We start from the raw sequence: 13,198 nt of genomic DNA on the forward strand, positions 1-13,198 counted from the left end.
TGGTAGATAACTGAAATAAATTTTGGTCATTTCCCTCTAACAGAAATTGTCCATGATCACCTTGACAAATACAAATGGTGCATCATGGTGAAACCACCTACTTACAGCCTACACACTGGTGTTATATTAAACAAGGTAGAATATCGAGGAAATTCTGTAATTGATCATATTTTGTATAATCAGACTTTTTATTATTATTATTATTATTATTATTATTATTATTATTATTATTATTATACCCCCACTTTGAATGGGGGGAGGGGGTATACTGTTTTTTTTTACCTCTGTCTGTCTGCCTATCCGTCCATTCATCCGTATTTCCATCCATCCACCAAAACCACCCTTTTTCTCAGCAACCACAAATCATAGCCACTTGGTGCTTGGTACCAAACTTCAGCTTGGGGTTCTATACTGTGTCTACCACTTTTGTGTCTGTCACACATCAACTTCCTGTTTACCAACTGAATGTATTTACAAAACATATAGCATGGATTTACAAAATTTTCATAACACTTTTCTCAGCAACTACAAATCACAATTGCTTGATATTTCGTACTGTGCTTCAGCTTGGGGTTCTATACCATGTATACCATTTTCAGGTCTGTCGCACAATCAACTTCCTGTTTTCCAACTGAATGTACGGTATTTACAAACCAGATAGCGTGGATTTACAAAATTTTCATAACACTTTTCTGAGCAACTACAAATCATAAATGCTTGATATTTGGTACCAAGCTTCAGCTTGGGGTTCTATACCGTATACCATATACCGTTTTCAGGTCTGTCACACATCAACTTCCTGTTTACCAACTGAATGTATTTACAAAACATTTAGGGTGGATTTGCAAAATTTTCATAACACTTTTCTCAGCAACTACAAATCACAACTGCTTGATATTTGGTCCCAAGCTTCAGCTTGAGGTTCTTTACTGCATACCATATACCATTTTTGGGTCTGTCGCACATCGGCTTCCTGTTTACCGACTGAATGTATTTATGAAACATATAATGTGGATTTGCAAAATTTTCGTAACACTTTTCTGAGCAACTACAAATCACAAATGCTTGATATTTGGTACCAAGCTTCAGCTTGGGGTTCTACTGTATACCATGTATACCGTTTTCAGGTCTGTTGCACATCGACTTCCTGTTTACCGACTGAATGTATTTATGAAACATATAGGGTGGATTTTGATGCTATTTCAAGAAGGAAAATGCTATTTCAAAATGGCAGTTTACCAAGATGCTATTTGAAATCCCTGGGGAGGATACTGCTCTTTACTTACTCATTTCAGGGTTAATTATTTGTTGACGTCAACATTCACAATAAGTGTCTTATTCCTTCGATTGTCTGCATTCTGATATAAGCGAGAGTGGGGGGATACGTAAGTGAGCAGTAGCTCACAGTTGATTTTGTTATTTTTCTTCTGCATGTCATGAATAATTAAAGAAAAGACAGACTTGGATATGATTCTCTCTTCCTGAACTCACTGTTTTCATTGGTACTAAGCAAGGGCTTTTGGGTAAAGGACTGCTGTTATCTTGATCACACGTTTTAAACAATGCATAGATGAGCACCGAAATGAGAAATGTGACACTCTATGGCCTTGTGGACCTCACAAGCTTGTGCAAAGAAGAAAAGCAAAACTATAATCGTATCTGGTGTCATGTGAGTGATATCAACCATCATTTTTGCACCCAAATGAGACTCAACTCAATCAGTTATTATGATTCGTTGTCTAGGCTTGCAGATTTGGAGACAAAGGAGGATTTGTTTCACCTCAAATTCATTTTTCACAACAGTGCCACTGAGAGCTATACAAACTGAATGCATTTCATAAAACCAAACGTATGCCAACTTTCTGTCATTTATTCCAGTTTGATGCATCACTTTCCGTTCTTACCCCTTAGACTTCTGCTGCATCAACACCTCTAACTAAATTCCAAAGACTTGTCAGGATGGAAAAAAAAAGAAGAAGAAAGAAACAAAGCTTCAGGATACAAGCTGTCATGTTTCATGACTTGGATCCTGCATCTCAGGATACTTTTTTCTTTTTTTTTATCTTTAATTTCAAACATCCTTCGGTCACTGCACTTACCTGCTCAGACACATACTATCTCTCAAACACAAAGGGATTATAAGTGTTATCGATTCATCAAGTGAGGATTAGAGTTGCTGAGAGGGAGATAACAAGTCATCTAGTGTTTACATTCTCACTATTACAACAACGGATCAGATGCTGTAATCAGACCTCAACGAACAGGGTTACCTTTCAGCACCTAAACACAGGGTGTTGGAGTGAAACTGTCAAGAGATCATTTTTATGAGGGCTCAGTAAAAGCATCCAATCTGAGGTTTACTGTCCATCATTGGAGTTCATTCTGACCTGACTTTTTTACATGAGCTGATAACCAGTTATATGATATACTGGAAAGTTTAAAAGAGTGTTTTTATTGGAAAAACATCAACATACCATCTTTTTTTTGTCTTTTAATCCAGGTTAAAAAGTAACAGGTCATGGTACATCATAAGAGATTAACTGAGAATATGACTCCTGACAGGGCGGCACAGTGGTGTAGTGGTTAGCACTGTTGCCTCACAGTAAGAAGGTTCTGGGTTCAAGCCCAGTGGCCAATGGGGGCCTTTCTGTGTGGAGTTTGCATGTTCTCCCCATGTCTGCATGGGTTTTCTCCGGGTGTTCCGGTCCAAAGACATGCAGGTTAGGCTAATTGGTGGCTCTAAATTGACCATAGGTGTGAATGGTTGTTTGTCTCTCTGTGTTAGCCCTGCGATGACCTGGTGACTTGTCCAGGGTGTACCCTGCCTCTCACCCATAGTCAGCTGGGATAGGCTCCAGCTTGCCTGTGACCTTGTACAGGATAAGCGGTTATAGATAATGGATGAATGACTCCTGACAATGTTTCTTTTCATTTTAGGCAATGCACTGCAGGTAGAAATGACAATTTCGGTCATGTTCCATGTATACACACATCGCACTGTTTAAAAGCAGAGCTCCTGATGAGTGTAAAATGTGTTCGTAAAAAAACCCACGTTATTTTTTAAAATCTATCCATCCATTATCTGTCGCCGCTTATCCTGTGAGAATCCATAATTACTGGTGCACCTCAGGCAAGAAGCCTTTATTTGTCACAAATACACTCAAGCACAGACTTAAGCAGACAGTGAAATTGAACCTCTACATTTACCCTGTCTAAAGCAATGAACACACACATACCCAGAGCAGTGAGCAGCTATGCTACAGCACCTGGGGAGCAGTTGTGGGTTAGGTGCCTTGCTCAAGGGAACTTCAGCCCAACCTCAGGCCATGGCTGCCCCATGTTAACCTAACCTGCATGTCTTTGGACTGTGGGTGAAACCAGAGCACCCAGAGGAAACCCACATAGACACGGGGAGAACACGCAAGCTCCACACAGAAGGACCTTTGTCAGCCACTGTGCTCGAACCCAGGACCTTCTTGCTGTGAGACAACAGTGCAAACCACTACACTACCATGCCACCCTGTGCATGGTGTATGCGTATACTGCAGTGGCGGCTGCTGGTTTTTAAAACAGGGGAAGCCCATTTTACGCATTCATCGTAAAACCTGTAGGCTGGATATCAAAGCATAGAAAGGTGTGCCCCATTAGCATAGTGAACTAGACAACCCTACCTAGTGGCAGAAAGTATTTTTGCTTGTACATTTCATGTTATAGTCTGGCTTGCCAGGCTAGTGCCTCATATCCTTAATCAAAAATATCAAACATCCAAAAATCACTGGCTATTCAACGAAGAGCCTTGAACATCATACCCTGATATGCAACACAGAGTCTTTAACACAACACCCAGCTGTGCAACACATCCTTGAACATCTTCTGCAACACAGTCTGGAAATTCATAACCAGGTAGGCTATGCAACACACAGAACCTTGAATATTATACCCAGGTATAACCTATAACACAGAGCCCACCATTCTCTTAACATTACTGAACAATATACACACTTCAGATTCATGAACATGAACACTATTTATACACAAATTCTGCCCTCCGTTCCTTTTCCAGAAAATGGTCTGTGACCCTGTCATACCAGCTGGTTGTGCTTTCCAGAGACTTTACCAATTTCTGTTAGCAGCTAGCACTGCAGATCCCAATAAGGCTCAAGCTAGCCTACAACCAGATTGAACTACAAATGAAATAAACGAGTGAATTCACGAATGATCAAACTGATAGAATGGATGAAAGTTAACAGAGCACAACGAGTAATATTTACTTTTATTTACAGAGTAATGTACAGAGACATCAATGAGAAGAACCGTTTATATGAAAAGAAATTCGGACAGCACTTTGACACATGACTACACTTTCTCGACATCCGCTAGGGACTGACTGATCATACTTCCGTGTTCCTCGCCGAAGTACCGCCCTCCTCATGTCTTTCAAACACTACCTCCAATAATCCTTTATCAGCCCGGCTTCTTGTCCCTCCCACTGTCTCGTTTAGTCCCAGAGAAGCCCGGCTTCCCTGGAAGTGACGATTTTGTTGATTTTAACCAATAACAACTAGCCGAAATTGGCTGTTCAGAGCCGTCTCGTAGACTGCAACGGATACCCGGCTGCCAGTCAGTGTTACCAGATACTGCTGACGTTTTCCATCCCAAAATATGTTCAAAACCCGCCAAAATGCACTTAAAACCGCCCAATCTGGCAACACTGCTGCCAGTCCATAGAGCCCATTGAAATAAGAAAGGTTACAGCCTGGCAGCAAAGGTGATTCTCGTAGCGAACTGCAAGTTCGTCAGACATCACTCAAATAAGTTACAGGATAGTTATGAACATTACAATCTTGGGCATATCTTATGTTATGCAAGTTATTGTTTTAATGAGAATTCAACGTCGTAGACGCCGCAGTTTGGGGAGAGAATTTTAGGGGAAGCTCGGCTTCCCTTGTTGTCTCTGAGAAATCGCTCCTGGTATACTGTATATCTCTAGCCGCTTTATTCTGTTCTACAGGGTCGCAGGCAAGCTGGAGCCTATCCCAGCTGACTATGGGCGAAAGTCGGGGTACACCCTGGACAAGTCGCCAGGTCATCACAGGGCTGACACATAGACACAGACAACCATTCACACTCACATTCACACCTACGGTCAATTTAGAGCCACCAGTTAACCTAACCTGCATGTCTTTGGACTGTGGGGGAAACCGGAGAACCCGGAGGAAACCCACACGGACACGGGGAGAACATGCAAACTCCACACAGAAAGGCCCTCGCCGGCCACGGGGCTCGAACCCGGACCTTCTTGCTGTGAGGTGACAGCACTAACCACTACACCACCGTGCTGCAAATTATTTATTTATTTATTTATTTATTGAAGGACGAACTCTTTATTCTGAGCAATAACTTTAGAAGTTGAGACACCTTGTACAATATGTACAGTTAAATTCATCATGGAGTGAAGCGCCATATTAAGATAATGTGCTAATGCATTGACCTGGTTTTTGATGGCTTTTGTAATCATATGACATCTGTACGTATATACGTATGAATGATGAACGTGTACCACTACAGGGAACCTGATTGCAAGCAAAAGGAAATGTATCTCATAAATACTTGACCACTGGACAACAAAATTTATATCTTTATTTCCATAAGATAGATGGGTTTTTATCTAGTGTTTATTTTTAATTTGATTTTTCAAAGATAAAATGGGAATATTTATGAGCACATTTTACATTCATCGGGAGCTCCACTTTTAGGCTGTGCATTTTTTTTTGTAAAATAGCAAACAAACAAATAAGTCAATAAAAATCCTCATAACCAATTTCACTTTATTCAGAACTGCATTCAATAAATTTGACAAGTTCATTTCTCTCCCAAATTAGAAGCTTATTATGTTGCCAGTAGTTGGATTTACATATGACTGATTTTGAATTGGAAATTTTTTATTACAGTGAATGGTATTTTCTCGATTTAATACTTACTGAATAAGAATTCGCCATACTGTTCTGTTAATAAATAAATAAACTTTCTCTCAAGAGAGTGTGATTTGAATATTAACATAATCCGAAAACTATATTTTGGTTGTGCAGTGTATGCAAATGTATGCACATTTAATTGCATGAAGTCTGATTTGCAGAAATACATGCTTAAAAAAAGAAGAAATTGCAGTATAAAAATTGTTGATCAGAATATAAGGAATAAACTGGCAAAGATGGTATTTATTGTTGGAAAAAAAATATTACCCCATGACTACACAGGTTACAGCTTCTTAATACCATTATATTTGGGAAAGTTCCAGCTGTTCCACTTAATTAGTTGTGCTCACCAATTTAATATCAGACACTCAACAATTATCTTTTAAGTACCTTTTTACAAACAAACACTGTCTTCATGCTGTACTCTTTCTCTCGCTCTTGCTCTCTCTCTTTTATATATATATATATATATATATATATATATATATATATATATATATATATATATATATATAGTCTAACAATGACCAAACTCTTGAATTTGTCTACCATGTTATGTAACAGTATCGACAGATCAGCCATAACATTAAATGAAGTGAATAACACTGATGATCTCATTACAGTGGAACCTGTCAAGGGGTGGGATATATTAGGCAGCAAGAGAAAAGTCAGGTGATATGTTGGAAACAGGAAAAATGGGAAAGCATAAGGATCTGAGTGACTTTGACAAGGGCCAAATTGTGATGGCTAGATGACTGGGTCTGAGCATCTCCAAAATGGCGCATCTTGTGGGGTGTTCCCTGTATGCAATGGTTCGTACTGAACAAAAGTGGTCCAAGGAAGGACAACTGATGAACCGGTGACAGTGTCATGGGTGTCGAAGACTCATTGATTTGCATGGGGCATGAAGGCTAAACTCTTATCGTCCAATCTTACATAAGAGCTACTGTAGCACAAACTGCTGAAAAAGTTCATGATGACACATTTTTGTTTTAGCCAGCATTAACTTTTTCAGCAGTTTGTGCTACTGGATGTATGTATGTACAGTGGGGCAAAAAAGTATTTAGTCAGCCACCAATTGTGCAAGTTCTTCCACTTAAAAAGATGAGAGGCCTGTAATTTTCATCATAGGTACACTTCAACTATGAGAGACAGAATGGGGGGAAAGAATCCAGGAAATCACATTGTAGGATTTTTAATGAATTAATTCGTTAATTCCTTGGTAAAATAAGTATTTGGTCACCTACAAACAAGCAAGATTTCTGGCTCTCACAGACCTGTAACAACTTCATTAAGAGGCTCCTCTGTCCTCCACTCATTACCTGTATTAATGGCACCTGTTTGAACTCGTTATCAGTATAAAAGACACCTGTCCACAACCTCAAACAGTCACACTCCAAACTCCACTATGGCCAAGACCAAAGAGCTGTCAAAGGACACCAGAAACAAAATTGTAGACCTGCACCAGGCTGGGAAGACTGAATCTGCAATAGGTAAGCAGCTTGGTGTGAAGAAATCAACTGTGGGAGCAATTATTAGAAAATGGAAGACATACAAGACCACTGATAATCTCCCTCGATCTGGGGCTCCACGCAAGATCTCACCCCGTGGGGTCAAAATGATCACAAGAACGGTGAGAAAAAAATCCCAGAACCACACGGGGGGACCTAGTGAATGACCTGCAGAGAGCTGGGACCAAAGTAACAAAGGCTACCATCAGTAACACACTACGCAGCCAGGGACTCAAATCCTGCAGTGCCAGACGTGTCCCCCTGCTTAAGCCAGTACATGTCCAGGCCCGTCTGAAGTTTGCTAGAGAGCATTTGGATGATCCAGAAGAGGATTGGGAGAATGTCATATGGTCAGATGAAATCAAAATAGAACTTTTTGGTAAAAACTCAACTTGTCGTGTTTGGAGGAGAAAGAATGCTGAGTTGCATCCAAAGAACACCATGCCTACTGTGAAGCATGGGGTTGGAAACATCATGCTTTGGGGCTGTTTTTCTGCAAAGGGACCAGGACGACTGATCCTTGTAAAGGAAAGAATGAATGGGGCCATGTATCATGAGATTTTGAGTGAAAACCTCCTTCCATCAGCAAGGGCACTGAAGATGAAACGTGGCTGGGTCTTTCAGCATGACAATGATCCCAAACACACCGCCCGGGCAACGAAGGAGTGGCTTTGTAAGAAGCATTTCAAGGTCCTGGAGTGGCCTAGCCAGTCTCCAGATCTTAACCCCATAGAAAATCTTTGGAGGGAGTTGAAAGTCCGTGTTGCCCAGCGACAGCCCCAAAACATCACTGCTCTAGAGGAGATCTGCATGGAGGAATGGGCCAAAATACCAGCGACAGTGTGTGAAAAACTTGTGAAGACTTACAGAAAACGTTTGACCTCTGTCATTTGCCAACAAAGGGTATATAACAAAGTATTGAGATGAACTTTTGTTATTGACCAAATACTTATTTTCCACCATAATTTGCAAATGAATTCTTTAAAAATCAGACAATATGATTTTCTGGATTTTTTTTTCTCATTCTGTCTCTCATAGTTGAGGTATACCTATGATGAAAATTACAGGCCTCTCTCATCTTTTTAAGTGGGAGAACTTGCACAATTGGTGACTGACTAAATACTTTTTTGCCCCACTGTATGTATGTATGTATGTATGTGTATGTATTTAAAGCATGCTGAGTTATGTAAGTGCTTGAACATCATGGCATGCTGAACAGCAGCGGATACCATCAATGTGCTTTTTATCACAAAAGCCAAAACAATTAGGAAAAGTGAAAAAGTGCCTTTGAAAAATGATGACACTGGCTTTGTGCTGACAAAGTGTTTTCCATGTTTATAAAATATACTGTCCATGCTTTATGATGATATCAGAATATAATGTAATAAGTTACTAATTTATATAAAATAACTAGATTTCATTTTCATTTTGTTTTTTCTTTAATTAACCCAAGCTAGACAAATTACATACAGGAAGTCAGTAAGTTATGTAATATTATATATTATATAAAAATACACTTGAAGCCAGTTGCACTCGCTAAATGTACGCTGTCTCATGGCCTAGTTTTGTCACAAATGGCCACTATATTCGAGTTTACAATGCACAAAAATATGAATTTCTGAAAAACATGAATTGACATATTGATCTCTGATGTGTCCCAGGAGTTTCAGTAGTTAGACACAGTTAACATATCTAACTAGTCAGCGATATCATTCTCAAAATAGGGCAACTTTCTGACCAGCTAAAAATCATGTCCACATTTAGACTGATGGGTTCATATTATATTTGAAAATTCTATGTGAAATTATTTTTTTAATGAATAAATATCCAGTATTTTTTTTCTTTAATGTGGTGTCATTACTTTTTAAGTCATCAGGTAATTCATTGTCATCGGTGTCCTAAGCATGGCTGTTACACCAGTTACAGATTTTCATTGAAGATGTATTTTCCAAGGGCTGCATGGTGGTGTAGTGGTTAGCACTGTTGCGTCACAGCAAGAAGGTTCTGGGTTCGAGCCCAGTGGCCGACGAGGGCCTTTCTGTGTGGAGTTTGCATGTTCTCCCCGTGTATGCGTGGGTTTCCTCCGGGTGCTCTGGTTTCCCCCAAAGACATGCAGGTTAGGCTAATTGGTGGCTCTAAATTGACTGTAGGTGTGAGTGTGAATGGTTGTTTGTCTCTATGTATCAGCCCTGCGATGATCTTGCGACTTGTCCAGGGTGTACCCTGTCTCTTGCCCATAGTCAGCTGGGATAGGCTCCAGCTTGCCTGCGACCCTGCATAGGATTAGTGGCCACAGATAATGGATGGATATACAGTGGTGCTTGAAAGTTTGTGAATCCTTTAGAATTTTCTATTTTTCTGCATAAATATGATTGAAAACAACATCAGATTTTCACACAAGTCCTAAAAGTAGATAAGGAGAACCCAGTTAAACAAATGAGACAAAAATATTATACTTGGTCATTTATTTATTGAGGAAAATGATCCAATATTACATATCTGTGAGTGGCAAAAGTATGTGAACCTTTGCTTTCAGTATCTGGTGTGACCCCCTTGTGCAGCAATAACTGCAACTAAATGTTTCCAGTAACTGTTGATCAGTCCTACACACTGGCTTGGAGGAATTTTAGCCCATTCCTCCATACAGAACAGCTTCAACTCTGGGATGTTGGTAGATTTCCTCACATGAACTGCTCGTTTCAGGTCCTTCAACATTTCCATTGGATTAAGGTCAGGATTTTGACTTGGCCATTCCAAAACATAAACTTTATTCTTCTATAACCATTCTTTGGTAGAAAGACTTGTGTGCTTAGGGTTGTTGTCTTGCTGCATGACCCACCTTCTCTTGAGATTCAGTTCATGGACAGATGTCCTGAAATTTTCCTTTAGAATTCGCTGGTATAATTCAGAATTCATTGTTCCATCAATGATGGCAAGCCATCCTGGCCCAGATGCTGCAAAACAGGCCCAAACCATGATACCACCACCACCATGTTTCACAGATGGGATAAGGTTATTATGCTGGAATGCAGTGTTTTCCTTTCTCCAAACATAACACTTCTCATTTAAACCAAAAAGTTCTATTTTGGTCTCATCCAGCCATAAAAATTTTTTCCAATAGCCTTCTGGCTTGTCCATGTGATCTTTAGCAAACTGCAGACAAACAGCAATGCTCTTTTTGGAGAGCAGTGGCTTTCTCCTTGCAACCCTGCCATGCACACCATTGTTGTTCAGTGTTCTCTTGATGATGGACTCATGAAAATTAACATTAGCCAATGTGAGAGAGGCCTTCAGTTACCCTGGGGTCCTTTGTGACCTTGCCGACTATTACACGCCTTGCTCTTGGAGTGATCTCTGTTGGTCGACCACCCCTGGGGAGGGTAACAATGGTCATGAATTCCCTCCATTTGTACACAATTTGTCTGACTGTGGATTGGTGAAGTCCAAACTCTTTAGAGATGGTTTTGTAACTTTTTCCAGCCTGATGATCAACAACACTTTTTCTGAGGTCCTTAGAAATCTCCTTTGTTCGTGCCATGATACACTTCCACAAACATGTGTTGTGAAGATCAGACTTTGATATATCCCTGCTCTTTAAATAAAACAGGGTGCTCACTCACACCTGATTGTCATCCCATTGATTGAAAACACCTGACTCTAATTTCACCTTCAAATTAACTGCTAATCCAAGAGGTTCACATACTTTTGCCACTCACAGATATGTAATATTGGATCATTTTCCTCAATAAATAAATGACCAAGTATAATATTTTTGTCTCATTTGTTTAACTGGTTTCTCTTTACTTTTAGGACTTGTGTGAAAATCTGAAGATGTTTTAGATCATATTTATGCAGGAATATAGAAAATTCTAAAGGGTTCACAAACTTTCAAAACATCACTGTATTTTCCAAGGTGATATCACCAAGCAGCATCTCAAAGCAGACATCATATCATTAATCACACCAGCATCAGCCAATGATTCTCTTCAATCTTTTTTTTTTTTCTCTCAGTAAAAATGATTTAATTTTCCAAGAAAAGTGTAAGATGTAACACTAATGACATTGTGGCAGCGGGGGCGTGGTCTAGCATCGGTCTGTGACAGGAGGGCAGAGTCAGGGAAGGTAAGTGGCAGAATCACTACACCTGTCGTTAATTAATGTGTTTTTGGGTGTCTTCCCAGTGACCGCGCCCTATTTAAGGAGAGAGAGCGAGAGCAGAGGGAGCTCTCTCCACAACCAGACGGCTGATGTGTGTGCGTGTGTCTGAGTGTGTGGGAATAGATATAAACGCTGAAAAGCTGAATAAAAGAGAGTTTTGTGAAATCAGTTCTGTCCTGCCATCCTTCTGTGCTCCACCCATCTACACGAACTGCTACAGTGGTGCTGAAACCCGGGACGAGCACAGAAGACAACAGCCCCATGGAGTCCTCCACCTTCGCCGACCTGATCCACGCCCTCGCCATGGCCCAACAGAGCCAGCACCAGGCGCTGCTCACCCTCCGAAAGGAGCAAGAACAACGGTTTGAGGCCCTGGTGCTGGCGCAACAGGAAGATCGTCGGGCATTCCGGCACCTCCTCGCGTCGGCGGGGTCCACCATCTCCACCGCCGCGGGCCCCCCCCCCACCCTCACGAAGATGGGCCCGCAGGACGACCCCGAGGCATTCTTCACACTCTTTGAGCAGGTAGCAGAGACCTCGGGGTGGCCGGTGGAACAGCGCGCGGCACGCCTCCTCCCCCTGCTAATGGAAGAGGCGCAGCTGGCCGCGCTACAGCTCCCCGCCGACCACCGGCTGGCCTACGCGGACCTTCGCCGGGCCGTCCTCCAGTGGGTGGGACACACCCCGGAGCAACAACATCAGCGTTTCCGCGCTCTGCGCTTCGAGGAAGTCGGCCGGCCGTTCGCGTTTGGCCAGCAACTCCGGGACGCCTGCTGGCAGTGGTTGAGGGCTGACAGCTGTGACACCAAGGGACTCATCGACCAGGTGGTACTGAAACAGTTCATCGCGCGTTTACCAGTGGGAACTGCAGAGTGGGTCCAGTGCTACCGCCTGGCATCACTGGATCAGGCAATCGAGCTGGCGGAGGATCATCTGGCGGTTGTCCCGACGGCAGGACAGCAGACGACCTCTTCTCTTCTCTCCTCTCTCTCTCCCCTCCTCCTGTGTCTTCTCCTCACCCCATTCCCCCACCGCGGAGGCTGGGGCCGGCGCCACCTCAGCCGGCCCGCCGCACCCGCGGTGCCCTTCCGTGTCTCCCTTCTGTGTCTGTTTCTCCCCCCTTCAGGTGAGTGAGCCCCAGAGCACTAGTGCAGAGAGGAAGCCCAGGCCGGTTTGCTGGCGCTGCGGGGAACCGGGCCACCTCCAACAGCAGTGCTCGGTAATGGAGGTGGGCGCGGTGGTTCGGATCCCCAATGCGCCAGGAGCCACCCTCGATCGGGCCGGAGCATATCGCATACCAGTGAGTATCCAAGGGGATACATATCAGGCGTTGGTGGATTCTGGCTGTAATCAGACCTCAATCCACCAAAGCCTGGTGCAAGACGAGGCAGTGGGGGGAGCACAATTGGTGAAGGTGTTGTGTGTGCACGGGGATGTTCACAACTACCCTTTAGTGTCAGTCCACATTTTTTTCCGAGGGGAAAAATTTATAGTGAAGGCGGCGGTTAATCCTTGCCTTACCCACTCTTTAATTTTGGGGACTGATTGGCCGGG

Source organism: Neoarius graeffei, chromosome 9 (genome assembly GCF_027579695.1).
Source record: "Neoarius graeffei isolate fNeoGra1 chromosome 9, fNeoGra1.pri, whole genome shotgun sequence".
Classification (NCBI taxonomy): Eukaryota; Metazoa; Chordata; class Actinopteri; order Siluriformes; family Ariidae; genus Neoarius; species Neoarius graeffei.